Raw genomic sequence first — 20882 nt, forward strand, 5'->3', positions numbered from 1 at the left:
CAGCTGGAAGAGTTGAAGCCAAGGCTAAGCCACCTCTAGTAAAGGACACTATAGAGAGGCCTTCTTGTTTGGGACACACACACACACACACACATACACATACACACACACACACACTCCTTTCAGAACACAAACCACCTCTGATTCAACTTGGAATTCCTAGTTTTAAGCACAGAGTGTGGCATAAGGTGGTTGCTCCGTAAAGAGGTGGTGATGGATGAACAAAAAATGAAAGAACAAAAACCCATAAAACCTACTGAGGTTATCCTGCCAGTGTCCTGAAAACGTGCCATGCCCCATTCCAGTTAGTCCTGACATCTTTAATCTGAATGAATGTTTACTTAATTACTAAAATCTCTTAAGAACTTTATGGGAGAGAGATAGCAGGGGTCCAGGAGGATGACCTGGATTCTCATTCCTGCTCCTGATGAGCTGTGTGACCTTGAACAACCACCTAGCTTCAATGGGCCTCATTTTCCATCTTTAAAATGAGAGGTTTGGACCAAATAACCTTGGATGTCCTGCTTCCTTCTGGCAGTTTATGAAAATTAAAATCAATAATATCTTAAAGAAAAAAAATCAATTCTAATAGTGACATTGACTTTGAAATTGTAAAACATCTACCTTTCCAATCTGTGTTTTCTATTTGTTCAACTGAACACACGTTTTTAGTTTTTAAAAAAGCAGTGGCAAAGGTTAAGAATGACTCTGGGCCACCTTAAAAAATCTGATGAGTGCTTGTCCTATTAGTGAGAGCTAACCTCTGCCAGAAGGGTCCAGGGGCACATGCGTGACTGCTTAATCGGACACCCTGAATTACACCCAGAAACTCACAGATGCAGACTTTCAAAAAGATTTTGGACCCCACTGACTCCATCCTGAGCTCCACTCTGGGCTCCACCCAAGAGCAGCAATAAACGATGAGAGCTGAGCAGCCTGGGCATGGCATTCGAGGCCCCTTCTGATATAGTTTGTGTGTGTGTTCCCTCCAAATTTCATGTTGAAATGTGATTGCCAGCGTTGGAGGTGGAGCCTGGTGGGAGGTGATTGGATTATGGGGGCAGATCCCTCGTGAATGGTTTGACACCATCCCCTTAGTAATAAGTGAGTTCTCACTCAGTTCACTTAGGATATGGTTGTTTAAGAGTCAGGACCTCCACCTTCTCGCTCTCTTGTTCAGGCTCTCAGTATGTGACACCACCATGATTGGAAGTTTCCTTGGGCCCTCACAAGAAGCAGACACTGGCACCATGCTTCCTGTACAGCCTGCAGAATCATGAGCCAGTTAAGTATCTTTTCTTTATAAATTACCCAGCCTCAGGTATTACTTTATAGTGACATAGAAATGGACTAACACACCTTCCCAAAGCCTGGCCACTCTGTTGTGTTTCAGAGGCAGAGGGAAGTGGCTTTACTCAGAATTGAGGGTGACTCTACCAATGACCAGCCCATCCTGCCAGACACAGGGTGAGTACAGACCCCTGAAATGCAAAGATGTCCCCCTGTGAGTCTCTGGCACCAGGATCCTGCAGGCATGAAAACTCAGTGGCCTCCTTAAGAGAAATGAACAGGGCCTTAGATACTGAAGGAGGGCCCCAGCCCACCAAGAACAAAGTTCTTGAACCAAAGAGAGAGAAAAATACCCTTGGTCCTGAGAAGATGCTTGATATGGTTAGGCTTTGTGTCCCTACCCAAGTGTCATCTTGAATTGTAATAATAATCCCCATAATCCCCACGTGTCAAGGGAGAGACCAGGTGGAGGCAATTGAATCATGGGGCAGTTTCCCCCATGCTGTTCTCGTGATAGTGAGTGAGTTCTCGGGAGATCTGATGTCTGATGGTTTTATAAGGGGCTCTTTCTCGCTGCCCTTGGCACTTCTCTTTCCTGCTGCCTTGTGAAGAAAGTGCCTTGCTTTCCCTTTCCCATGATTGTAAGTTTCCCGAGGCCTCCCCAGCCATGCTAAACATTGAGTCAATCAAGCCTCTTTCCTTTATAAATTACCCAGTCTTGGGCAGTTCTTTACAGCAGTATGAAAACAGGCTAATACAATGCTCTAGTTGTAACTCATTCTGAGGTAGAAGAATTCTTGAGTTTAGCACTAAAGAGTTGGAAAATAACTGGCATCAGCAAAGGGTACTATGGGGGGTAGGAGAAGTGGACACTTGGTGCCCACCAACCAAGCCAGGGAGATAGATGCCCCAAGTTCCTGGAAAAGGCAGGTGGAGGGTTCCCATGAGAACCATTCTTTTGAGGCCACTATTTACAAAGGATGCCATAAACATAGCTTCCCATGCTAAAGACAGCAGCACACAGAGACACGAAGTGGCAGGTAGCTGGCAGTGGCCACTGGCCACTCCCTGAGTTCACTTCAGATCCAGAGCCCAGCAACTGAAGCAGATGCAGATAAGGGCCAGGTAAGAAAGGGGCGACAGCACCGCAAATCCTGAGCAGCTTCCCAGGAGCCCCAGGAGCCCCAGAAGCCCCAGTGAGCCATCCATAGCCCCGCACAGCAACTCAATTTGCCAGGTGAGTGACCAGAGCCAAGAGCCTTTATTGTTGCCCACAGTGTGGGTGGGCAGAACCAGCTGCATAACGTGCCGACCCCGTACAAAATGAAAACGTGGTGTTCCTTGTTCAAGAATTATTAAGCATTTCAGGATGGCAACAGCATTGAGTTACATTGAATGTGGGGCCCTCCTGAGCTCATGCCTATGATGCCAGCCCTGTCTGTGGGGTTTCCTGAGTCTGTGTAAGTCCTTCCCACTGGAGTTTGCCTTAATGGTTTGAGGACAAGTTAATAATGCACACCATTTTGAAACTGCTTTGAAAAAAAAAGAAAGAAACAAAACCACAGCAACTAAAGTATTTCCATTCCACATATATTTATCGAGTGCCCATCTCATGCCAGGCACTATTCAAACTGCTTGGGATACCACAGTGAACAAAGGTCGGGGCCACCTGGCGCTTACCTGCCGGCAGGGGAAGAAGCATCTGGCTTCAGCGTCCCCCCAAAACCTTTCTGAGACAGCTTGCAGGCCAGCAGACCTGAGTTAGCTCCTTCATGAATCAATCTGTATCCCCAGAGAGTTGGACACTTTAATAGTAAATTGTTCTTGGAGTTTTGTTCACATATGTTAGCTTCACCTCCATAGCAGGGCCCTAAGCTATTTGTCTTATAGGAAAGTTCCCTATTTGATCTGTTCAACAAATGTTTATTTAGCACTTGTGCCAGGCCCAGGTCTAGATGCTGGGGTTGCAAATAATTATAAGACACAGTCCCCATACTCCAGGGGCTCCTGTTTCAGATGAGAGATGTGTAATTAATTAATGACTGCATTAAAGAGGACTAGAATGGGAACAAAGGAAGGAACAGTGTGTTTTAAGCAGAAGAGGGAGATAGAGGAGGTCAGGAAAGGTAGGTGACACTTGAGTTCCGCTTTGAAGTCTTGGTGGGGACAAAGCACAGGCCTGTCTCTTCGCAGGGGCCTCTGCAAGGAGTGCCCAGTAGCTAGCTCCAGGCCCCCTTCCTCCCCCTGTAGAAGGACCTGTTCTCCCCAGCACCTGGAAGGCCCTTCAGCAGGTCTTGCCTTGAGCACCCTGCCCATCTGATACTTGAATTCCCTCCAGAACATCTGAGTCCAGGTCATCCAGCTGTGGTATGAACATGATCAACGACAGGTAGCTAAAGGCCTCTGACTCGTGAGCTTTCGGCATATCCCGATAGCGATAATGCTCTTCCTTCTTTAGAGCCAAAATCTGCCTCTTGAACCTCCCTCTCAGTTCTGCCTTTGAAGCCCACACAGACTTGACTGATCAAGTCATTCTTTCACCAAATGTTCACGGCCCGTTCTTCCAAGGCAGAGCCAGCATGCTGGGTACAGGCCTTGCCTTCAGGAGCTCAGAGTCCAGTGCGTGGCTTTCGGAATATGATGGACATGTAGATCAAGGTGCTGGAGAGCACATAGGATGCTGGATTATCCACCCCAGTCCTGAGATGTCAAGGGAAGGCTTCCTCAGGAAGTGACAGCTTCCCCAAGACCTAAAGTAGTAACACCTGCCGGGGCCCCAAAGGCCCAGAAAAGCAGCCATTACCCATGAGAAATGGGGAGACTGTTGCCCTTTAAACACCATGTTTATTCCTGAGAAGAAAATACTGGAGGATTCTAATTGTGGCAGCCCTGCCCCCATCCTGTTTACCAACAACCCCAGACATTGAAGGAGGCATTGCCACAGAAAGCTCCCAGGGATGAGGAATTTCGCTGGGGGCCCTGCCATGCCCCAGTACCTACTCACACAGGCGAGCCTGGTACACAGGAGGTGGACAGCCCACGGTGCATGGAATTGACCAGACAGCCTAGAGTGATTTTCCAAGCGTAAGTCCCCAGCTAGCTTTGCTATAAAGGGCTGGTGAAGCCGAGAAAGGAGAGAGACACAAGGGAAAGACAGGGTGGGCCTGACACCTTCATTTTGGGAAGCAGGTAAGGGAGGGTGTATCTCCTCACCTTCCTCCTCCCACCAGCTCTGAGCCCACAGCTGCAGAGGCCCAAGAGGATGAGTTAGACCAGGATGGGCTTTATTTCTTAAAGTCACAAAGACTGTGTGTACGGAGAAGCAGGAAGTCTCTCCAAGAGGGAGCCTTGACCCCTCCTCAGGGAAGAGCACACACCTTCCCTCAGTGCTGAGCTCTGAGCCCATCCTGCTGCTCCCATCACAAACCTGCCTACCCAGTGTACACATGAAACCCTAGCACCCTGCACCCACTACACACAGCCAGGCAGGTGGTAGGACTGATGACAGGTAGCAGGAAGCAGACTAATTGCCAGGGCACAGGGATCTAGATGGGGGCTGGATCAAATCCCATGTGTAGATCTGCAGCCTGTCTGTCCTTGACAAGGAGCCAAAAATGTCCTTTCATTGGGGCCTGAACCCCTTTTCAGTGGCCCCAAGCTCTCCAATTTCTGCACTACCAGGATCTGCTGGGCTAGTCCTCCGCCCTCCAGGAAGCAAAGGCAGACGCAGCTCAAGCCTACCTCCTTGGACTCACATGGCATTTTAACCCTTGGCCTAAAGATGAAGGAGGGGCCTGACAAATCTTAGTGTAATTTGAAGAGGATGAGTCAGAAGCCAGTTCAGGGATCCATTCTAGATGCTTGTTTTCAGCCCGAGCTCTGAAATCAGACTTGATGCTTCCAAACAAGGTGAGCATGTGAGTGACTTGACCCCACCTTCTACCATGGACTGCCAGAGTGCAGCCTCCCCAGGCCTGGAGATCACCAGGCCACAGACCCAACCTCTGGCCCAGACACCTCAGAACTTGGCATTTGGCACTGTCAAGCCAATTCAGGCATCTATTTCTCAGTCTCTTGGGAAAAAGACCTGCAGAGTGAGACACGAACAGCCAAGTCTCCATTCAGCAGCTGGTCCTCCCCCAAGGCACTGCCCAGATCCCGTTAAGGTCAAGCATGACCAGGAACTCAAGCTGGCTTCCCAAAAACACTGAAATGCGAGGAGGGTGAACCTAGAGGGATTTGCCTTGAATGAAAATTTCCACACTGCACCCCTGCCCTAGGCTTCTGCCCCTGACAATATAATTTTCTGCTCTCATTTAACAAGAAGTAAAAAAACAAAATTGGAGCCAACCCTGAACAAAAGCCTCTCCTCCAATCTAATCCTGCAATCTAATTAAGCCTGGCTTCTAGCTCTGTGCCAGGAGACCCAGTTTGCCCAGACTTAAAGCAATTACCAGCTCCCTTGCAGCAGGTTTGGTAAACTGCATAAATAGAGCTCTGGGCTTGTACTCTCTCAGGTGCTGTGGTCCTATGAGTGAGTCTCCTCACTCCTTTCTTTTCCCATTTCATGGTGGAGTCCCATGGTTTTGCTGAGCCGCGTAAGAGGCAGGGGACTTGCTTTCTCGGGTCACAAATGCAGCAGCCGAGTCCTGGGCCTAGTAAGAGTGGGTCTTGCACACACAGGACTAATGGCTGGATCTTTTTAGCATGCATTTCTTGATCATTTATAGGTAATCAGCATTTTTCCTGCCATTCGCTTCACCTGGATAAGTTACTGACTCTCCTTCCGTCTGTGGCTATGTCAGCAAAATGAGGCTGGGCAGGCTGTCTGTGGCTTTGTGGCCTGGCCAGCCTGCTCCTCATATGAGACATTGAATCAACAGACTGGTATGGTACCAGTTCAGCCTCTGCTGAGGACTTGTGGGCACCATACCCCTAGGAAGAAAGTCTGCTGGTCCCCAAACCCCTGTAGCTTTCCTTCCGCACTTAAGGGTGTCAGGCTCCGCCACTTCTTTTGGAACCTGAATGGTGGTCCCTGTTTCCCTGGATGCACTCACCTGCCAAATTCATCCTATGCAATTCTCAGAATCTCCAGTTTATCAGTGGCCCTTTATTTTCTTTTTTTAAATTTTTATATTTTGAGATCAGTTCTCACTCTGTTATCCAGGCTGAAATGCAGTAACACAATCACAGCTCACTGCAGCCTCGACCTCCCAGGCTCAAATAATCCTCCCACCTCAGCCTCTAGAGTAGCTGGAACTACAGGCACATGCCACCACTCCTGCACTCGCAGCTAATTTTTTTTCTTTTTTTTTTTTAATTTTATCAGAAAATTTAATTTCAGCCACATATCCACTGTTAGGACTTCATTTCAGTGCCTAAGGTAGCACATTATATACTGTCGGTTCGTCATGAATATTTATTGCTTGATGAATGTTTCCATATTGGTTATCTTCCATACTCAAATGCAGGGGCTCAAAAATGTTATTCATTTTGTTTATGAAGAAATAGCCCAGAGATTCTTGAACTGGTCAATATTAGTAATGTTGGAAGACATTGTCTAGAAGATTGGTTTCCAAATTCTACTGTGCATCAGATTTATTTGAGCAGATTAAATAAACACACAAATTCCAAGAGCCTCCAAAAACATGAGTTAGAATCTATGGAAGGTGCGGCTTGAGAATTTGTATTTTGGATATGCAGAAATAGCTGAGGGGATGTGATTTGGCTATCGATGTCTGGACCAATGTTTGTGAATCGTTGATTCTTCCGATTCAGGGATCTTTCTTTCTTTTTTTTTTTTTTCTTGTTTGACTATGTTTCTTCTTAGCCAATCCAGAACATGATGACTTGTTTTTAAAGGTTTCCTTATTTTTATTATTATTATTATTATACTTTAAGTTCTGGGATACATGTGCAGGACCTGCAGGTTTGTTACATAGGTATATATGTGCCATGGTGGTTTGCTGCACCCATCAACCTGTCATCTACATTAGGTATTTCTCCTAATGCTAACCCTCCCCTAGCCTCCCACCCCCCGACAGGCCCCAGTGTGTGATGTTCCCCACCCTGTGTCCATGTGTTCCCATTGTTCAACTCCCACTTATGAGTGAGAACGTGCAGTATTTGGTTTTCTGTTCCTCTGTTAGTTTGTTGAGAATGATGGTTTCCAGCTTTATCCATGTCCCTGCAAAGGACATGAACTCATCCTTTTTTATGGCTGCTTAGTATTCCATGATGTATAAGTGCCACATTTTCTTTATCCAGTCTATCATTGATGGGCATTTGGGTTGGTTCCAAGTCTTTGCTATTGTGAATAGTGCCACAATAAACATACATGTGCATGTGTCTTTATAGTAGAATGATTTATAATACTTTAGGTATATACCCACTAATGGGATTGCTGGATCAAATGGTATTTCTGGTTCTAGATCTTTGAGGAATCGCCACACTGTCTTCCAGAAAGGTTGAACTAATTTACACTCCCACCAACAGTGTAAAAGTGTTCCTATTCCTCCACATCCTCTCCAGCATCTGTTGCTTCCTGACTTTTTAATGATCGCCATTCTAACTGGCATGAGATGGTATCTCATTGTGGCTTTGACTGGCATTTCTCTGATGACTAGTGATGATGAGCTTTTTTTTCATATGTTTGTTGGCCACATAAATGTCTTCTTTTGAGAAGTGTCTCTTCATATCCTTCACCCACTTTTTGATGGGGTTGTTTGTTTTTTTCTTATAAGTGTTTAAGTTCCTTACAGATTCTGGATATTAGCCCTTTGTCAGATGAATAGATTGCAGAAATTTTCTCCCATTCTGTAGGTTGCCTGTTCACTCTGATGATAGTTTATTTTGCTGTGCAGAAGCTCTTTAGTTTAATTAGATCCCATTTGTCAATTTTGGCTTTTGTTGCCATTGCTTTTGGTGTTTTACTCATGAGATCTTTTCCCATGCCTATGTCCTGAATGGTATTGCCTAGGTTTTCTTCTAGGGTTTTTACGGTTTTAGGTCTTACATTTAAGTCCATCTTGAGTTAATTTTTGTCTAAGGTGTAAGGAAGGGGTCCAGTTTCAGTTTTCTGCATATGGCTAGCCAGTTTTCTCAACACCATTTATTAAATCAGGAATCCTTCCCCCATTGCTTGTTTTTGTCAGGTTTGTCAAAGATCAGATGGTTGTAGATGTTTGGCATTATTTCTGAGGCCTCTGTTCTGTTCCATTGGTCTATATATCTGTCTTGATACCAGTACCACGCTCTTTTCGTTACTGTAGCCTTGTAGTATAGTTTGAAGTCACGTAACGTGATGCCTCCAGCTTTGTTCTTTTTGCTTAGGATTGTCTTAGCTATACGGGCTCTTTTTTGGTTCCATATGAAACTTAAAGTAATTTTTTTCTAATTCTGTGAAGAAAGTCAATGGTATCTTGATGGGGATAGCATTGAATCTATAAATTACTTTGAGCAGTATGGCCATTTTCACAATATTGATTCTTCCTATCCGTGAGCATAGAATGTTTTTCCATTTGTTTGTGTCCTCTCTCACTTCCTTGAGCAGTGGTTCGTAGTTCTCCTTGAAGAGGTCCCTCACATCCCTTGTAAGTTGTATTCCTAGGTATTTTATTCTCTTTGTAGCAATTGTGAATGAGAGTTCACTCATGATTTGGCTCTCTGTTTGTCTATTATTGGTGTATAGGAATGCTTGTGATTTTCACACATTGATTTTATATTCTGAGACTTGGCTGAAGTTGCTTATCAGCTTAAGGAGATTTTGGGCTGAGACGATGGGGTTTTCCAAATATACAATCATATCATCTGCAAACAGAGACAATTTGACTTTCTCTCTTCCTATTTGAATATCCTTTATTTTTTCTCTTGCCTGATTGTCCTGACCAGAACTTCCAATACTATGTTGAATAGGAGTGGTGAGAGAGGGCATCCTTGTCTTGTGCTGGTTTTCAAAGGGAATGCTTCCAGCTTTTTCCCATTCAGTATGATATTGGCTGTGGGTTTATAATAAATAGCTCTTATTGTTTTGAGATACGTTCCATCAATACCTAGTTTATTGGGTGTTTATAGCATGAAGGGGTGTTGAATTTTATTGAAGGCCTTTTCTGCATCTATTGAGATAATCATGTGGTTTTTGTCATTGGTTCTGTTTATGTGATGGATTACTATTATTGATTTGCATATGTTGAACCAGCCTTGCATCCCAGGGATGAAGCCAACTTGATCGTGGTGGATAAGCTTTTTGATGCGCTGCTGGATTCAGTTTGCCGGTATTTTATTGAGGATTTTCACATCTATGCTCATCAGGGATATTGGCCTGAAAGTTTCTTTTTGGGTTCTGTCTCTGCCAGGTTTTGACATCAGGATGATGCTGGGCTCATAAAATGAGTTAGGGATGATTCCCTCTTTTTCTGTTGTTTGGAATAGTTTCAGAAGGAATGGTACCGGCTCCTCTTTGTACCTTTGGTAGAATTTGGCTGTGAATCTGTCTGGTCCTGGGCTTTTTTTGGTGGGTAGGCTATTAATTACCGCCTCAATTTCAGAACTTGTTATTGGTCTATTCAGGGATTCAACTTCTTCCTGGTTTAGTCTTGGGAGGGTGTATGTGTCCAGGAATTTATCCATTTCTTCTAGATTTTCTAGTTTATTTGCATTTAGGTGTTTATAGTATTCTCTGATGGTAGTTTGTATTTCTGTGGGATCAGTGGTGATATCCCCTTTATCATTTTTTTGTGTGTTTATTTGATTCTTCTCTCTTTTTGTCTTTATTAGTCTGGCCAGCAGTCTATCTATTTTCTAATCTTTTCAAAAAACCAGCTCCTGGATTCATTGATTTTTTGAAGGGTTTTTTGTGTCTCTATCTCCTTCAGTTCTGCTCTGATCTGAGTTATTTCTTGTCTTCTGATAGCTTTTGAATTTGTTTGCTCTTGCTTCTCTAGTTCTTTTAATTGTGATGTTAGGGTGTCGATTTTAGATCTTTCCCGCTTTCTCCTGTGGGCATTTAGTGCTATAAGTTTCCCTCTAAACACTGCTTTAGCTGTGTCCCAGAGATTCTGGTACATTGTGTCTTTGTTCTCATTGGTTTCAAATAACTTACTTATTTCTGCCTTCATTTCATTATGTGCCCAGTAATCATCCAGCAGCAGGTTGTTCATTTTCCATGTAGTTCTGTGGTTTTGAGTGAGTTTCTTAATCCTGAGTTCTAATTTGATTGCACCATGGTCTGAGAGACTGTTTGTTATGATTTCTTTTCTTTTGCATTTGCTAAGGAGTGTTTTACTTCCAACTATGTGGTCAATTTTAGAATAAGTGTGATGTGGTGCTAAGAAGAATGTATATTCTGTTGATTTGGGGTGGAGAATTCTGTAGATGTCTATTAGGTCCACTTGGTCCAGAGTTAAGTTCAAGTCCTGAATATCCTTGTTAATTTTCTGTCTTGTCAATCTGTCTAATATTGACAGTGGGGTGTTAAAGTCTCCCACTATTATTGTGTGGCAGTTTGAGTCTCTTTGTAGGTCTCTAAGAACTTGCTTTATGAATCTGGGAGCTTCTGTGTTGGGTTCATATATATTTAGGATAGTTAGCTCTCCTGTATGATGTGTCTGTCAACCCTTGCTGGGAGGTATCTCCCAGTCAGGAGGCACGGGGATCAGGGACCCACCTGAGGAGGCAGTCTGTCTCTTAGCAGAGCTCGAGCGTTGTGCTGGGAGATCTGATCCTCTCTTCAGAGCCAGCAGGCAACAATGTTTAAGTCTGCTGAAGCTGTGCCCACAGCCGCCCCTTCCCCCAGGTGCTCTGTCCCAGGGAGATAGGAGTTTTATCTATAAGCCCCTGACTGGGGCTGCTGCCTTTCTTTCAGAGATGCCCTGCCCAGAGAGGAGGAATCTAGAGAGGCAGTCTGGCTACAGTGGCTTTGCCAAGCTGTTGTGGGTTTCACCCAGTTCAAACTTCCTGGTGGCTTTGTTTACACTGTGAGGGGAAAACTGACTACTCAAGCCTCAGTAGTGGCAGACGCTCCTCCCGCCACCAAACTCGAGCATCCCAGGTCAACTTCAGACTTCTGTGCTGGCAGTGAGAATTTCAAGCCAGTGGATCTTAGCTTTCTGGGATCTGTGGGGGTGGGATCCACTGAGCTAGACCACTTGGCTCCTTGGTGTCAGCCCCCTTTCCAGGGCAGTGAATGGTTCTGTCTCACTGGCATTCCAGATGTCACTGAGGTATGAAAAAAAACTCCTGCAGCTAGCTCAGTGTCTGCCCAAATGGCTGCCCAGTTTTGTGCTTGAAACCCAGGGCCCTGCTGGTATAGGCATCCAAGAGAATATCCTGGTCTGTGGGTTGTAAAGACAGTAGGAAAAGCATAGTATCTGGGCCCGAATGCACCATTCCTCATGGCACAGTCCCTCATAGCTTCCCTTGGCTAGGGGAGGGAGTTCCCTGACCCCTTGTGCTTCCAGGGTGAGGTGATGCCCCATCTTGCTTCTGCTCACCCTCCATGGGCTGCACCCATTGTCTAACCAGTCCCAATGAGAGGAGCTGGGTATCTCAGTTGGAAATGCTGAAATCACCCTCCTTCTGCGTTGATCTCATTGGGAGCTGCAGACCAGAGCTGTTTGTATTCTGCCATCTTGCCAGCCCCTCTAATTTTTTTTTTCTATTTTTTGTAGACACTGGGTTTCACCATGTTGCCCAGGTGGGTCTTGAACTCCTGGGCTCAAGTGATTCACCTGCCTTGGCCTCTCAAAGTCCTAGGATTACAGGTGTGAACTGCCACACCCAGCCTATTATCAAGGCCCCTTTAAAGTCAAATTCGATAACTTAGTAGTTACTAAGAACCTACCATGTGACAGGCCCTGATCTAGATGCTGAGGCTGCAAAAATGTGTATGATATGATGCCCTGGGGAGCTTACAACTGAAAAAATCCTAAATAAACAAGAGTTGTTATTGTTCCATACTCATGTAGTCAACAAAATTTATTCCATTCCTGCTTTGTGCTTAAGGTACTCTGCTGAATCCACTCAAGGGAAGGAATCGAGATTTACTGAGGACTTAGAATAAGCTGGGCACTCTGCCGAGTATTTGGTTTGATCTTGTTTAATCTTCAAAATCATTTTACAAATAAAGAACCTGAGGCAGTAGAGGGCAGGAGGAATTGGCCCAAGAATGTGCAGATAGTGACAGACAGAGACTGGGCTTCTGTCTGTGGTCCTTGATTTTCCAGCTAAACCACACTGCCTGTCCTGCAGCAGCAGGAGATGAAATGATATGATGGGTTCCAGCCTGGGTAATATATCGAGACCCCCATCTCCACAGAAAATGTAAAAATTAGCCAGGCGTGGTGGCACCCACCTATAGTCCTAGCTACTCAGGAGGCTGAGGCAGGAGGATCCCTTGAGCCCAGGAGTTCAAGGCTGTAGTAAGCTATGACCATGCCACTACACTCCAGCCTGGGCAACAGAGCAAGTCTCTAAAAAAAAGAAATAAACTAAAATTACAATGGGATATGTGTTATGACAGAAAGGAAGACATTCCCCTCTTACTCCACTCCTAACCCTCTTTTTTGAGGTCCCCAGCAAATTTCATGAACTTTGATCTCTTCTATTACCTAGCTGGGGATGAGAAGGTTGCAGAGGCCCAGGGTGAATCTGGGGTTCAGCTGCTTCTGCCTCCAGTTACCCTCTTCATGGTCGTGCTTGACATTCTGACTTCTTAGTTTACTGGTGAAATTACTCACCAGTTGGTCAGTATGTCATGGAAAGAGATTAGGTCATATCAGCCTGCTAGGAAACTCTTGGCTTTCTAAACCTGGTTAGCACTTTTTCCCTTTGAGTTGTTTATACATTCATTGCATTTCATCTTTATTTGTTCTTGCAGATTTGGCAGGTAACAAACTATATAATCCGTAACTTCTACCGTTACCCATAAAGTTAAAACTTTGAACAATTCTCCCTTGGCATGGCTAAACCCACCTCAGAGAACCCAAGCTGGCTAACTTATGTTGGTGCTATCTTATGCATTTAGTCTGGATCTCCACTTGGCCAATGATTCTAGACATCTTCGGAGGAAATTTGTAGCCAGAAGATTGCTCAACCTAAGTAAATGGGGATAGATGGATCTTCCCATTTGCAAAATCAGCCTGGTTATGTGACCAAACATCAGAGTTTCCCATATTTGGCCATTACTGAAGAGCGTATATTTTACAAGTGATTTTTTAAGCACTTATATAAATACTATTTTTTATACTGTCAGAATCCCATTTAAAATTTTTCTACCATTAAATGGTAAATGCATTCTTGCATTCCTTTTAGGTACCTCCAGAAGGTTTCAATTGTTTATCCAAGGGTCAAACAAGCTCTGGAATTAAATGGAATCAATCCTTAACAAAGTGATGAGTAACTTGCTTCTTGTAACATTTGTTTCTTTCCTTTTCAGGATTGAAAGGAGAAGAAAAATATCCCCAAATGACAGCCAGAGGATAGAGGTCACCCAGAGTCATAAAAGCCCATGGTCTGTTTTTGTAGCCCTTGGAATTTCACATTCAGATCATGACTCCTAGAGTTAAAAACACAGGCCAGTTTCTCAATCCAGGATCCAAAACTTCCCAGTTTCCTCTAACACTTGAAGGTCAGCCCCTGGTGACCAGCACTGAGCACACCAGCCACCCAGGTGGTCCTGTGGAGGGTAGCCTGCAGCCCTGGAAATGCACTCTTGCTATCTGATTCTCAGGATTACCAGGAGTACTTCCCCCGGGACCCTGTTGGGCCGAAGCACACTGTGGAAATGGGGGTATAGAGAAGCCCTTTTCTCCATGGGTGCTGCCAATGCCCAAAGCCTGGCCTTCAAGGAGAATGAACTTTCTTTCTCTTTTCTTTTTTTTTTCCTTCCTTCATTCCTTCCTACCTTCCTTCCTTCCTTTCTTCCCTCCTTCCCTCCCTCCCTCCCTCTCTCTCTCTTTCTTTGTTTTTTTCTGGTTTTGCTCTGTTGCCCAGGCTGGAATGCAGTGGCAGAATGTTGGCTCACTGCAACCTCTGCCTCCTGTCTCCCAGGTTCAAGCGATTCTCGTGCCTCAGCCTCCTGAATAGCTGGGATTAGAGGCATGAGCCACCACGCCCAGCTAATTTTTGTATTTTTAATACAGAGGGGTTTAACCATGTTGGCCAGGCTGGTCTCCAGCTCTTGACCTCAAGTGATCTGCCCACCTCAGCCTCCCAAAGTGCTGGGATTACAGGTATGAGCCACCACACCCAGCCAAGGAGAAATTTCTTAACTTCCCTGTACTCACAGCACAGCCATTCTTCAGCTCATCTTCCTCTCATTGCTTATGGCAGCTGTTCCAAACTTTTGTCACTTCCTCAGGTCTCTTAGAAGTTGATGCTTCCTAAATTTCTGCAATTTATTTAATTAACTCATTCATTCAACTACTATTTGAGGTCCTGGGAGATGTCAAGCACTGTATAGGGCATTAGGGACACAGCAGTGAATGAGCGGACATGGCCCCATGCTTGTTGTGGAGCTTCTAAGCTAGCTCACAGTCCCTTCCAACTCTACTGACTTCCCAGGTCATCCCATCCCTTCTCCAAGCCTTCAGTTACCACCTGTACCCTGAAAACTCCCTCTTTTCTCAGCTGACCCAGAAATCCATCCAACTGGGCCAGACAGTGTCATATAGGCATCCTGGCTTCTGGCTGGCAATGAGGAAAAGAATCTCCTTATAAAGAGGATGGTTGAACAACTCGGCCAAGACTCATCCCAGAGTGATGAGTCTCATCTCATCCTGGGGATACCTGCTCTGATCCCAGCTGAAATCTCCATGCTGGAAACCCTCAGGAAACCATTTCCCCTTCCCACCTGCCTAGGCAGGGATAATACGCAGCAGCACTAAAGCCAGGCTACAGCTTTTAGCAGAACTTTCTTGAAGGTTCCTAGAGAAGAAAATTAATTATCCACCAGGTGGAACTTACAACTGGATATTGGATATGTTTTCTCCTAGAGTATACACTGGCCTGGACAGCCCTCATAGGCTCTCTCTGCCTATCCTGGTCACCTATGTAGAAAAGAATTCACCTCCCCTCCCCATCTTATCCCCACCCAGAAATACTTTCAACACACCTAGAGCATGTTCTCAGAGAGGGAGGCCGGGAGCAGTGGCTCATGCCTGTAAACCCAGCACTTTGGGAGACTGAGGTGGGAGGATCACTTAAGCCCGGGAGTTTTGAGACCAGCCTGGCCAACATACTGAGACCTCGTCTCTATAGAACATTTGAAAAAAAAACTAGCTGGGTATGGTGTTATGTACCTGTAGTCCCAGCTACTCGGGAGGCTAAGGTGGGAGGATAGCTTAAGCCCAGGTTGAGGTTGAGGGTGCAGTGAGCCAAAATCGTACCACTGTACTCCAGCCTGAGTGACAGAGTGAGACTCTCTCTCAATAAAACAGACAGAGAGTGGAAGGAGGCCCCCTTTCTCTGCTGTTTCTGGGGTTTTTTTTTTATTCTTTTTTTGAGACAGGGTCTCACTCTGTTGCCCAGGCTGGAATACAGTGGTGCTCTCGTATCTCACCACAGACTCCCAACTCCTAGGCTCAAGCAATCCTCCTGCCTCAGCCTCCCTAGTAGCTGAGACTACAGGCACATGCTGCCATGCCCAGATACTTTTTTTATTTTTTATTTTGGTAGAGATGAGAACTCACAATGTTGCCCAGGCTAGTCTTCGACTCCTGGCCTCAAGCAATCCCCCCACTTCAGCTTCCTGAAGTGCTGGGATTACAGGTGTGAACCACTGTGTAAGGTCTGCTTTCTAAGACCACAGTTCCCATCCTAGGATTTTCTTCTTCCTAGGAAGATTGTTCTGACAAAGTCCTCTCCCTGCAGGGGGACTTCTTTCATCCATAGATTGTGGCCTTTCTGCCTGCTGAACAGTACACAGTAGTCTAACTCTGTAGAGAAAGTACACATATTGTGATGTGGGGGTGGGGGGGAGGGAAGGAGGTTGAGAAGGACAGTGACTATTTGCAGAGATACCTTGCACTCAGTATCTATAAAACCAAACTCAATATGTCCCTCCCCACAAATATACTCATCTTTTGTGGGTACCCTCCCCACAAATCTACTCATCTTTTGTGGGTACCCAAATTTGTGGGTACCCTCCCCACAAATCTACTCATCTTTTGCTTATTCTTATCTTAAATAATGGCATCATTATTTAAATAAATATGTCCCTCCCCACAAATCTACTCATCTTTTGTGGGTACCCTCCCCACAAATCTACTCATCTTTTGTGGGTACCCTCCCCACAAATCTACTCATCTTTTGTGGGTACCCTCCCCACAAATCTACTCATCTTTTGTGGGTACCCAAATTCATGGGTACCCTCCCCACAAATCTACTCATCTTTTGCTTATTCTTATCTTAAATAATGGCATCAGCATCCTCAAAGTATCCCAAATCAGAGTACTGGGCATCACCCTGGTGCCTCCCACTCAAGTTCCCACACCTTCTTTCTCCTAAATATCTTTCCAACCTGCCATCTCCTTCCCGTATTTGCACCTGGGTTCAGGCCTTCTCATCTCTACTGGAACCAGGGCAAAGTCTTCCCCACTGATCTTCCTGCCTCCAGTTTCCCTGCTCTAATCCATCCTCCACACTGCAGTTTGCTTTCTCAAACTGGAATCCCACCATACATGTAGGATTATTTTCCTGGAGCCAGACTACCTGTGTTCAAACCTGTGTAAGTTTTGTGACCGTGGGCAAGTTGCTCGACCCCTGTGTAGCTCAGTTTCCTCATCAGTAAAGTGAGGATAATGGTGCCCGCCCCAGAGAGACTGTGGTCAGCTGCTTCTAAAATGGCTTCCAATGAGCCCACCTTCTAGTAGTCATGCCCTGTATAATACCCTCTCATCATCATCATGATTATGACTTGTTTAGGCACACCACTAGGCTAAAAACTCCAAAAGGGTAAGGACGGTGGCTGGCTGTTTAGCTGCTGTATCTCAAGCTCTTAGCATTGTGCTAGGTTCACAATTTTATAGTCAACGATAAAAGAATAAACAGGAAGAAACTGAACTGGGGTCCTCCAGACTCTTACCTCTTGGGCCAGAAAAGGAGCTGCTGAGAGTCAGGGGGCACTCTGAGAGCCCAGGTGCTCCTTCCAGCCAGAAGATGGACCAAGTAAGTAAGGACCCAGCAAGCTGGCACCCAAGGTCCCTTTTGGTTTCACAGCCTCCTTGAGGCCAGGGTGGAGGTTTCTCCGGAGCATAGGGAACACAAAGCTAGTCCTGTGTCTGAACCACATCCCTGGAAGGCACAGAGGAAACAATGAAATCTTCATCACCAACCCCCTCTCCTGGCCTGCCAGATAGATGCTCCTTGTTTTGCGAACAGGGAGGGAAGAGGAGAGGCTGTGTTTTGCTTGGCTACGTAATACCACTTTTCTTGACTGAAGAAATATACGCTAGAGGGACTAAAAGTAGAAAGTAGTTCTCACCCAAGACAGCTTTATTCCCAGAGGCGAGGCCCTACAGTAACATAAAGAAGCTGTATGTATCCTCCATGTGCCAATGGCCCAATTATCTCCCTCCCCACCCCACCCCCAAGATTTTTTCCATCTACACATCACCCACTCCTGCTTAAGATTTAGCTCAAATGATTCCTCCTCCATGACAGCTTCCCCATCTTCCCGGGCAAAAATAGGTACCTGTGCCCTAGGCTCCTGTCGTGCCCTTGCCTAATGCCTCCATTACATCATGCTATAATTGTGGTATTGGTGGATGCCTTCTTGCAACTGCCAGGGGGCCGCCAGGCTGTGAATGAGCTCCTGGAGGGGGAGGACTGTGTTTTATTGCTTTTGTATTCCCACCTCATCAGAGTTCACAAAGTAGGTGCCAACGCTGATTAAATTAGAGTGTTGTTGCATTCTGAATTCAGGAATGGCAGAAATAGGCTGGGGCTTGGTGGCTCATACCTGTAATCCCAACACTTTCGGAGGAGATAACAGGACTGCTTGAGCCCTGGAGTTCGAGACCATCCTGGGCAACATAACATAGCAAGACTTTGTCTCTACAGAAAAAAAATTTAAAAATTAGCTGGGCACACCTGTAGTCCCAGCTACTCGGGAGACTGAGGTGGGAGGATTGCTTGAGCCCAGGAGGTTGAGGCTTCAGTGAGCTATGATGGCACCACTGCACTCCAGCCTGTGCGACAGAGCAAGACCCTGTCTCTTAAAAAAGAAAGAAAGAAATGAATCTCTAGAAGGGCATTAAACCCATTTTTGCACAAGAATGTAGGAAAGAGAAGATAGGAGTTATGTGTGGCTTATCTTAGAAGGAAAGCTCTCTGGAAGCTCTGTACTCCGTTGTGTAAGGAAGTCAAGACTGCAGGGCATAGCACCATAAGTCTGTGGAATTTAATCTATTTTCATAGGAAACCACCTCCCTCCTCTGTACACTGACAAGGACTCTCCCTTATTCGAAGCCAGTAGTTCTCAAAGTGTGATCCCGACCAGCAGCTTGTCATCACTTAGGACCTTGCTAGAAATTCAAATTCTTAAGCCCTAGCCCAGACCTACTGGATCAGAAACTCTGGGGTTAGGCCCAGCCATCCGTGTTTTAACCAGCCCTCCGTGTAATTCTAATACACACTTGACTTTGAAAACTGAAGTTCCAAGTCTACTGAAACTCATGTGAAAAAGACCTTAGAAATACAATCCAGATTGATTAAAGATTAAGATTAAAGTAGAACTCAAGACAATGCCCCTTACTGCAAAATGCCCAGGATCAATGCAACTTCCCAGTATTTTCCACGAAACAGTTCAACAGGCAATTAAATCAACTCAGCACATTTATTTTAAATGTGCAAAATGAATTTTCATATTCTAAGAGTAAGACCAGATGTTTTACCTCTTTCTCCTAATTGATTTTCCAGCCTACAGCAATTCATCTTTATGTTTTCCAGTTGGATCCTAATGCAGCAAGAAGAGTGTGTTCCGGCAGGATTATGAAATGCCACGCATTTTCAAACAAGCGTAACTCGGGCTGCCATGCGTCATCTGAGTGTTTGTCTGCCCATAATATAAAACACAGACAGTTATGGGTACCAGGCAGATCACAGCAACCCAGAAAAGGCCCTTTCAGGGAGTTGGGCCTCCAGGCTCTTGGCTGGTTGCAAAGCTGAGTCCTGGGCATTCAGCCCAAGCCTGAACTCTTCCCCCACTGGGTCCTGCGCTCCCTGGTACCAAAGGATTTGCTAGCTGCAAAACCTGCAAATAAACATGCTGTTTGTCGATGGGAAGTTTTGTCTTTAAAATGAAAAAGGAGACTGCAGTCTGGAGGTGAGTGGGGCCGAGGGACTAAGGAAGGAGTTAGGCAGTTGCTCAAAGCAGGCAGCCTGGATAGACCCCTCTCCCCTCTGCTCCTGGAGGAGCCCAGACAATCCCCTTCTGTTGGTCAATGCACCCACCCAGCTGAGAAGGAGGTCCAGTTACTGCCAGCATTTAAGTGGGTGAAAGGTCACCACCAACCAGGTTTTATTCACTCAACAAAAGCTCTTGGAGTCTGGGGTAAGACCAGGAAACAGAAGCCTCAAGCTTTGAAGCAAACAACTTCAAAGGAGACCTCCACCTTTGTCCTGGGAATGGGGAGGAGGGGGAAGGAGAAGGTGGCAACTAAGTGCTAGAAACCCAGAAAATGCTGATTCAAAGAAAATGAAAACCACACTTCTCAGGCAGTTGACACTCTCAGCTACCTTCCCTGGAAGCTGAGAGCTGGCAGGTTTGAACCATCATGCCTGCAGCAGAATTTTAATGTGGTCTCCACCTATAAATCAGCCCGTCTGGTTCTGAGAACCATTACAGCAAAGCTAAGTGTCTACAATTAGAGTTTATCATGACTCTCAAAAAGTGGCAGCTCCAACTTTAAGAACCACCAATACATCCAATGTTCTCTCCACAACATGGCCCTTCTCTGAACTTAGAATAAATCATTCTAGGTTACTTAATAAAGGACATATTGGGATCAAAGTTTGATAATTTTAAAAAATCACCTCTTTATCTGAACTCCCCCACTTCTGGAAGCTCCAGGCCCAAAGATAACAACCTACAACCTCCTGGGGTATTGTGTAAACCCCTTGATGGCCTGAAGGGAACTCAGTAAACAGGCTTCCTGATAGCCTGACCCCACACCAACGATTAGTAAAAAAGTTTTCTAAATTCAAAATGCACAAATGATAACTTTCCAAGACTCAAAGAATAAGCAAACCCCCATAATAGACTTAGACACAAGTGTTTTTAAGACACACAGATGAATGAAATCAAGATCTTCGGTCTCACCTAATTGAACTGAGTACATAATAGGTCAAAAATTTTTGCACTGGGTGTCGGGGTATCCACTCATCTTCCTCTAGGAATGTTGACAGGAACAACCTGGTCTCCCTCGATCACCCAACCCCCAACCCCCACATGCTCCCAAAGGGACTTCATCCTCATTTACTACATTTGCTATAAGGGAAATGGAGTTGGCAAGAAAGGATCTCGCCTAGGAGAATATCTCCCTTGTTCCAAATTCACAAGGGTATTTTTACACACTATTAAACCACAAGAGCCA

The 20882-nt window shown here is 45.4% G+C and overlaps 1 long non-coding RNA gene across 1 annotated transcript in view; it reads right to left on the reverse strand.

The window, feature by feature from the left end:
- Positions 1-19717, reverse strand: part of LOC129531799 (uncharacterized) — a 24122-nt gene extending 4405 nt beyond the window's left edge. The window contains exon 1 of the long non-coding RNA XR_008677209.2: positions 19182-19717. This is a non-coding gene — a long non-coding RNA (uncharacterized lncRNA). The remainder of the gene's footprint in view (positions 1-19181) is intronic.
- Between the last annotated feature and the right edge of the window lie 1165 nt (positions 19718-20882).

Source organism: Gorilla gorilla, chromosome 12, assembly GCF_029281585.2.
Source record: "Gorilla gorilla gorilla isolate KB3781 chromosome 12, NHGRI_mGorGor1-v2.1_pri, whole genome shotgun sequence".
Taxonomy (NCBI): Eukaryota; Metazoa; Chordata; class Mammalia; order Primates; family Hominidae; genus Gorilla; species Gorilla gorilla.